This window comes from Hylobates moloch, unplaced genomic scaffold, assembly GCF_009828535.3.
Source record: "Hylobates moloch isolate HMO894 unplaced genomic scaffold, HMol_V3 SCAFFOLD_11, whole genome shotgun sequence".
In the NCBI taxonomy this organism is placed as follows: Eukaryota; Metazoa; Chordata; class Mammalia; order Primates; family Hylobatidae; genus Hylobates; species Hylobates moloch.
Genome location: NW_026652286.1, coordinates 22115975 through 22125079, shown reverse-complemented (window position 1 = coordinate 22125079; position 9105 = coordinate 22115975). Strand labels below are relative to the sequence as shown.

General features: G+C 34.3%; 1 long non-coding RNA gene across 2 annotated transcripts; it reads right to left on the bottom strand.

Annotated features, from left to right (window-relative positions):
- Nucleotides 1-3525: 3525 nt before the first annotated feature.
- Nucleotides 3526-8772, bottom strand: LOC131384616 (uncharacterized). 2 transcript variants are annotated; one of them, XR_009215641.1, is made up of 3 exons: nucleotides 8645-8772; nucleotides 6783-6868; nucleotides 3526-3713 (listed from the first exon to the last, which is right to left on the bottom strand). It is a non-coding gene; the product is annotated as an uncharacterized LOC131384616 (long non-coding RNA). The 2 variants fall into 2 exon arrangements; XR_009215642.1 differs by lacking the exon at nucleotides 3526-3713 and adding an exon at nucleotides 4284-4572.
- Nucleotides 8773-9105: the final 333 nt, after the last annotated feature.

Genomic DNA, 9105 nt, shown 5'->3' with positions numbered 1-9105 from the left:
ATAAAGTATTTTGGAAAGTGTAATGGTGAATTAAAATTTCTTTTATACAACATTTTCTTTTGTTTCATATTTGAGGAGCCTTTTTTTTTCTTCTGCTTTGAGATAGTACTTCCTTCTTAAGTGTATGAGTATAGGGAGCAAAATAGTAGTAAGCTATATTGATAGTATGTAAAATAAATATAGGAAAGTTTTACATTTCATTTGTTAGATTCCTGCCAAGTATTTTAAGTGCAGGGTATATAAAAATAATGTTTTAAGTTATGAAAAACACCTTGATATTGGCTCATTTAATTACACTGTAAATTCTTCTCTGAAGGCAAGTTTGGTATTTTATATTTTCTTTTTTTTTTAATTATACTTTAAGTTCTGGGGTACGTGTGCAGAACGTGCAGGTTTGTTACATAGGTACACATGTGCCATGGTGGTTTGCTGTGCCCATCAACCCATCATCTACATTAGGTATTTCTCCTAATGATACCCCTCCCCTGACTCCCACCCCCCAACAGGCCCCAGTGTGTGATGTTCCCCTCCCTGTGTCCATGTGTTCTCGTTGTTCAACTCCCACTCATGAGTGAGAACACGCGGTGTTTGGTTTTCTGTTCTTGTGTTAGTTTGCTGATAATGATGGTTTCCAGCTTCGGCCATGTCCCTGCAAAAGACATGAACTCATCCTTTTTTATGGCTACGTAGTATTCCATGGTGTACATGTGCCACATTTTCTATATCGAGTCTATCATGGATGGGCATTTGGGTTGGTTCCAAGTCTTTGCTATTGTTAATAGTGCTGCAATAAACATACGTATGCATGTGTCTTTATGGTAGAATGATTTATAATCCTTTGCCTATATACCCAGTAATGGAATTGCTGGATCAAAAGGTATTTCTGGACCTAGATCCTTGATAAATCGCCACACTGTCTTCCACAATGATTGAACTAATTTACACTCCCACCAACAGTGTAAAAGCGTTCCTATTTCTCCACATCCTCTCCAGCATCTGTTGTTTCCTGAATGTTTAATGATCGCCATTCTAACTGGCATGAGATGGTATCTCATTGTGGTTTTGATTTGTGTTTCTCTAATGACCAGTGATGATGAGCATTTTTTCATATGTTTGTTGGCTGCATAAATGTCTTCTTTTGAGAAGTGTCTGTTCATATCCTTTGCCCACATTTTGATGGGGTTGTTTTTTCTTGTAAATTTGTTTAAGTTCTTTGTAGATTCTGGATATTGGCTCTTTGTCAGGTGGATAGATTGCACAATTTTTCTCCAATTCTGTTCACTCTGATGATAGTTTGTTGTTGTTGTTGTGCTGAAGCTCTTTAGTTTAATTAGATTCCATTTGTCAATTTTGGCTTTTGTTGCCATTGCTTTTGGTGTTTTAGTCATGAGGTATTTGCCCATACCTATTGACAGAATGGTATTGCTTAGGTTTTCTTCTAGGGTTTTTATGGTTTTAGGTCTAACATTTAAGTCTTTTATCTATCATGAGTTAATTTTTTGTAAGGTGTATGTAAGGGGTCCACTTTCAGTTTTCTGCATATGGCTAGCCAATTTTCCCAACACCATTTATTAAATAGGGAATCCTTTCCCATTGCTTGTTTTTGTCAGGTTTGTCAAAAATCAGATGGGTGTAGATGTGTGGTGTTATTTCTGAGGCCTCTGTTCTGTTCCATTACTCTATGTATCTGTTTTAGTACCAGTACCATGCTCTTTTCGTTATTGTAGCCTTGTAGTATTAAAGTCAGGTAGCATGATGCCTCCAGCTTTGTTCTTTTTCCTTAGGATTGTGTTGGCTATGCATGCTCCTTTTTGGTTCCATATGAAATTTAAAGTTGTTTTTTCTAATTTTGTGAAGAAAGTCAATGGTAGCTTGATGGGGATAGCATTGAATCTACAAATTACTTTGGGCAGTATGGCCATTTTCACAATATTGATTCTTCCTATTCATGAGCATGAAATGTTTTTCCATTTATTTGTGTCCTCTCTTATTTCCTTTAGTAGTGGTTTGTAGTTCTCCTTGAGGAGGTCCTTCACATCCCTTGTAAGTTGTATTCCTAGTTATTTTATTCTCTTTGTAGCAATTGTGAATGGGAGTTCACTCATGATTAGGCTTCCTGTTTGTCTGTTATTGGTGTATAGGAATGCCTGTGATTTTTGCATATTGATTTTGTATCCTGAGACTTTGTTGAAGTTGCTTATATTACATTTTCTTTGAAAATATGTTTATTTGAGATTTTCCTCAAAATGTTTTCCTCTTTAACAAGTGTTTTAGTATGTTTGGACTACTATAACAAACAAAATACCGTGAAGTGGGTGGCTTATAAACAACAGAAATTTATCTCTGACAGTCTAGAGGCTAGGAAGTCCAAGATCAAGTTGTTGGCAGATTCTGTGTCTGGTGAGAGTCAGCTTCCTGGTTAGTTGATAGCATCTTCTTGACTTTGTCTTCATATGGAAGAAGGAGAGATGGGTCTCTCTCGAGCTTCATTTATGAGGACACTAATCCCATTACCAGAGGTCTGCCCTCATGACCCAATCATCTCCCAAAGGCCCCTTCTCCTAATATCATCATCTTGGGGACTACAATTTTAACATATAAATTGTGGATAGCACACACATTCAGACTATGGCAAAGTTTACAGATTTGTCATATGAGTCATGGCCTTAAATTAACAGAATGTAATTGAATAAAACACAAAAGCAAGTAAATCTACTATATCAAGAGTCCAGACAAATCTATTTTTTTAACTTAACATGTTTTTGAAGATATTTTTTATAATTACATTACACTTAGAATTACTCTGTGCCTATTTTGAGTGATGTCTTTTTCATTGAGGGTCACAGGTCAGTTCATACAGAGGTAAGGGATCTACAATGGCAGAAAGAAAGTGAAATAATCTCACATTTCAACAACTCTGAATGGCCTGTTCTAATTCACTTGGCCCATTTAATCCCTTAGGAAAAATAAATGATAGCAATAAGGCTGTTTTCTAATGACTATATGTTTGCAGAAGGTGAGAAAGTAGCAGGGAAGACAAAACGGAATAATTTTTCCAAACCATAAACTGTAGAATAGTAATACTGTCTAGAAGGCCCTTGCAAAGTTCTGGGGCATCTTCTTGACTTTGAGATGATTGATTGATAGACATCTCCATGATTTGTAGTGTTTTCATGTTGGTTGCAATGTATGTGACATCAACCTTCCATTCACGTAGTGATTGCTTTAATACCTTCCTTAAGTAACTCCCCTCCATCCTGCTCCTGTGCTAGGCTCCTATAACTCCTATGGCACCCACTGTAAAGCAAGGAGTTAGATGTTGCTGCCAGAGGACAAGTAAAATCAGAACCGATTTTATTCTTTGGTTTTGTGTTTAATTTAATTTTACCTAAATCAATGGTTTTAGTCTCCTTTGCCCTTACACACTGGACAAAGTTTAAAATATAAAGTTGTTCCACATTTTAAATTTTGCTCACATAATTCATCTGTAACAATAAAAACCTCCTATCAGGTCACTTCCCTCTGCTTTTCCTAATCTCTGTAGTATGTAGGGTTTTGTTTGTTTTGTTTTGTTGCTTTTTTCCAGGCTGTCTACTATCCTGGAAATTTACAAGACTATTAGTGCAGTTTGCTCACAGCTCCTGTTCTTCTAATCCAGCAAGGCGCCCATTGCCGCTCCCGACTATATCTCATGGGCACAAGATGCTGAATTTCTGACAGGTTGGAGCAGAGGGTAAAAGAGAAAAATAAGTAAGTAATTGATTGGAGCTAAGTGAAACAGAAAAATTGAGCAAGGAAAGGGAATAGAAAGAAGCCACAGATGTATTTGTAGGAGGAATAATGTAGACACTTGGGAGAGGAATATGTTTAATGTATTTGAGAAAAAGCAAGGAGTGCCCTATGGTATGGTTTGTGGAAGGAGAGTGATAACATTTGATGTCAGTGAGATCTTGGAGATGATACCATGGAGGGCCATTCAGGCCATTAGAGCTTTTTAAATTCCCTTTGAACACGCCATTGAAATGTTCTGAACCAAGAGTGATGTGAGTTGTATTCTAAAGCAGTAACTTCAATGGATGTATTGAGAAAAGACTAATAAGAAACATGTAAAAATGGAGAGAACAGTTAGAAGGCTATTATAATAATCCAGGTAAAATAAACCAGAGAATTGGACTAAGCCAATAAGAAGGTCATTTACAAACTTTTTTCATTATTATTATTTTATTATTTTATTTTTAAGAGATGGTATCTCAGGCAGCTGCCAAGGAAAGTCAGTTGCAGGTGATCCAGTAGCTGTTGCAGGCAGAGGTGATGGAGGCCCACAAGCCAAATAAACAGAGGCTGACCTAGGCCAAAGAAGCTAAGGCTGAAATTGAACAGTACCTCCTGCAGAGGGAGAAAGAGTTCAAGGCCAAGAAACCCATGCACTGGGATCATAGGGCAGTTGCAGCACTGAAGTGGAGGAGACCTAGGAGAAGATGATCATCTTCCAGAACTACTTCAGGCAAAACAGGGATGAAGTCTTAGGTCACTTGTTGGCCTTTGAGACATCCAGCCAAAAATCCATGAAATCTACTCCATAAATGGATAAGAGAAGAAAGAAAGATGCATCTCTTCCATAGATTGTCATTTTAGATGTCCTCATGGAATATGATGCTTCAGCACAGCTTGAGTTTTATTCTTATGAAAAGGCATTAAATTATTTCTGTATTTTATAGTAGGTCCCATCAATCTTCGAAGCATATCGAATCTAGCCTCTGTACAGACTTAGAACTTATTTAGAGATTTAATCTTTTTTTTTTTTTTTTTTTTTTTGAGTCTTTCTTGCTCTGTTGCCCAGGCTGGAGTGCAGTGACGCAATCTCAGCTCACTGTAACTCCCACCTCATGGGTTCAAGCAATTCTCCTGCCTCAGCCTCCTGAGTAGCTGAGATTACAGGCACACACCACAATGTCCAGCTAATTTTTTTTTTTTTGTATTTTAGTAGAGAGAGGGTTTCACCATGTTGGCCAGGCTGGTTTTGAACTCTTGACCTCAAGTGATCCACCCATCTCAGCCTCTCAAAGTGCTGAAATTACAGGTGTGAGCAACCGCTCCCAGCAAGATTTAGTCTTTTTACCTCTTGTTTCTTAGAAATTTAATGGGTATATGTTGTGTTTTCCTATGCCTTTTGGCTCAAGCAACATACATAATGATGTTGACTTTCTCTTTCTTAGATTTAATAAAAGGCATTCTTTGAAGAAAGAAAGAAAGAAAGATTTTTTTTCTCTCTAATGCTTTCTTGAAGGTCAAGAACTTTATCTATGTAAAACTAGTAAATAGGTTTTTGTAATCTGTGTGAAGCAGCAGCCAGCCTTAAAGTTGTCCATTCCTACTAATGGCTAGAACAATGAATACTAATATGATTGGGCTGCTTTTAATTTCTCTTAATCAAAATTATTAGATGATAGAATTCAAGAACTTGTTACATGTTATTTGTGTACTCATCGTCATTCAACAGTCAAAACTCTGTCATGCAAAAAAAAGACAGACAAATGGGATCTCAGGGTCTCATTCTATCACCCAGGCTGGAGTGCGATGGCAGAATCATAATTCACTGCAGCTTCCATCTCCTTTCCTTCCTCAGCCTCCTGAGTCACTAGGATTGCAGGCACAGGCACCCTGTCTAATTTATAAGTATTTTAAAAAGTATCTTGTGTTATGTAATATTTATCTTGACTTTATGAATCAAGGTTTTAAGCGTACCTATAAGATCATGTTGGTCAATATGTTAACACTCAAAACTTATTCAAAAAAATGCTAGCTGTCAAAGTAGTAAATTTTATAGGGGAATAGTGTCTTTCTTCAAACGAGTTTTGAACATTGTTTTTTGTTTGTTTGTTTCCATAAATGACTTTAGCATTTAGAAACATTAGAATACTAATTTACAAAGTTTATTTAATTCAAGATTATATTTTATGTTGTAACATTGTGTTATATGTGACAGATATATCACAAATTAGTTCATACAAAAAAGGGGCAAGGATATTGACATACATAATATAAATTTCCAGGGGGAGAACCAACTTTAAGCTCAGTTGAATTCAAAGTAGCAAGGATGTCATGAAATTTTTATTTTCAAATTTGTACTTACGCTTCTTTACATTTTTTCTCTATCAACTTCTTTCTCAAGTGCACTTATCTAGAGTTGTGACAAAGATGTCTACTACCTCTTACTTCTCACTACCTTTATAAGCAAGGTAAAAGTGAGTACTTCTTCCTCAACAATTCTAGCCAAATTTCTAGAATCAATTTAGATCATCCTGGTTTCACAATCACTACGGAATAATAATATAACTAAACTATAGAGATATAATTCTTATTGACCAGTTCTAGATCAACTTCAACATCAAGCAGATTGGGGGAAGGCTCAATCTCAGCAAAACCAAATAAACTGAAAAGTAGATCCCGAAATTAATGCTGCATATGTACTAAACTAATGTCAGTTATAGATGCCTGTTACTGAGCAAATGAGATTGCTGAACAGTGTACATGGAAGACAATACTGTAGCACTAGCGGTGGAGAAGAGAAGAGAAAGGTTTCATTGTGAGACTGGCCAGCAGGGAGACAGGAGATATGGCTCAAATCTGTCTCCCTGATTTTGGGTCTAGCACAAGTTTTAAGGGGTCAGAGGGCAAGGGAAAGTATTTAGAAATGTTGTCTTGGGTGGATGTGATTGGAAGGCTTCAAATTTGATCATTTACGGTAAAGTGTGTTGAGGTGAATTTCTTGGGGAGGTTACCTTGTTTCTGGATGTCGTTAGATGTCAAAGCTTTTTCTATTGTACATGCCCAGGCCACAAGACTTGCAATTTTGGCTCTGTTATACCTACAAGAGAAGATAACTTGACATTCTTTTACCAATAAAGTGTGGCCAGTTTTGGTTGGTGCTGTGATTGCACACATTAATTTTATATGCAAGGAAGCAGAGGCCTAGAAAGATGAAGAAATTTGCCTTAGATCACAAAGTGAGTTTACTTACGGAAGCTAGATGACCTCATTACATTTATGCCATTAAGCTTTTCATTATCCCAGAGATTTTTTTAAACACCTAATATCACAATAAAACCATTCAGTTTTGGAAGGAAACGTAATAATTTATGATCAATGCTTTTAGAACAATTAAAAGTCACTTAAAAAAAGAGTAAGATTATGTTCGATCTCAATATTCAGTAGGAATATTACGTTTGACTTATGTTTGATTCAATACTCAAAATAGAAGGAAATTAAAAATATTTTTGTCTTAAAAATCATCTGAAATTTATTTAAAAAACATTTATTAGAAAGTATGTTTATAAATATGTAACCATAAATCATTGTCATTAAACACAGTCTTATCCCCAAATTACTTTATTCTTTCTATTTATATGCATCTAAGTGTCAACACTATTGAGTTACACATAAATGATTTACTTTTTACAGATATTTTTAAAACTTGCATGAGTAAGACTGTCCCCAAATCTAAAACTCTAATAAGGATAACTTTGTAAAAAATTATAGAATGATCTTATCTGCGTGTACTGATGCAGAAATCTTAAATATTATCAAATAGTATATATAGTTCATCAGCAATATTTAAAAAGTAAGTATTTTAACAGACTTAAAGGAAAGAAAAAGCAAATCATGTTCCTGGAAGAGATGGTTCAATATTGATGTTTGTTAATTTCTTCAGCTTTCTTAATCAACATAAGGCAGTACAAATTCAATCAGAAGAATATTTTATTAATTGAATAACAAAACATAAAATCAAATTGAAAAACAGATTAAAAAGAAGCTGAAAAATGAAAACTAAAACAAAATTTTAAAAAATACACTAGCCTCAATATAATTTTTAATTAAAGAATAGAGAAGTGGCAAAACAATTTGTTGATGATACTAAAAGAAGTATAGATGTATGTATTAGGATACAGATACTTGAAATACCCAAATTTACATGGAAAATTAACAGAAAATTGGTAAAAAGAATAAAAACTCTAAAAAGGAAAAAATGTAATAAGTGTTCTAGTGTAGCTGGAAAAGGTGGGGAAAGTAATTTAGAGCTACCATTTCTGCCCCATTCAAAAGAAGATTTAGGTGGGTTGAAGAATAAATATTTTTAACACATAGAGACAGTTATTCAAAGTGGATAGATGACAGGTAGATAGCTGTAAAGATATTCTACAGCAGAATTTTTTAAATTGAAATATTGTATACTAGCCCTAACTGGTGCTACAGAATGAAAAAAATCACCGGGGAAATGCTTTGAAAATACTACTATAACTCTCAGAAACTCACAGTGTACTATAACATACTAAAGCAGAGGAGAGTACAAATACTCAATTTTGTTTATCCTCTCCCAACATATTTATAGTACACTTTTTCATAACATTTAACTTGTTTTGTTGCAAGTTTCAAGTAAAACAATATTTGAGAAATATTAAACTAGAAGTACAATCAATCACAGTTATTGAAAAAAATCAAAACAACACTTAGTAGATTTGAACATTAATGCATACGAATTTTGGGGAATGTAAAAGATCTTAATTCAAAATAAACTTAATGGAGTTAATAGCCATGACATTTTGTTCAATATAAATATCTAGAATATAGCTTACTTAATACTTACTATCTGTTGAATGAATCCAAATAGTTAGCCATCAAATCATTGACAAGAGAAACAGGAATGATGAATTTTTTCATTTAAAACTACAGAAGTTCTGCTGATATTAATATATGGACAGAATATACTGACAGAATATAAAACTTTGCAAAGCCTACAATAGGGAAATAAAAGGCATAAATAATTAATACAAGATATAGTAATACAAAATAAACAAATACATAAAGCAAGGTTCAACCACTCTAAGAATTTTAAAAATTTTTAAAAATTTTAAATGAAGTACTTAGAAAAATAATAAATAATTGTGAAATTAAAGTAAAACTGATATATTCATACATGGCATATGACATACTAATCATTTAGACACCAACACATTGGCATATAGAAATATATGCATATGTATTATGTCTATGATTATACTAAAAAAAGTATCCTAATGAAATATTTCAAAAGTAGTAAAATATTCA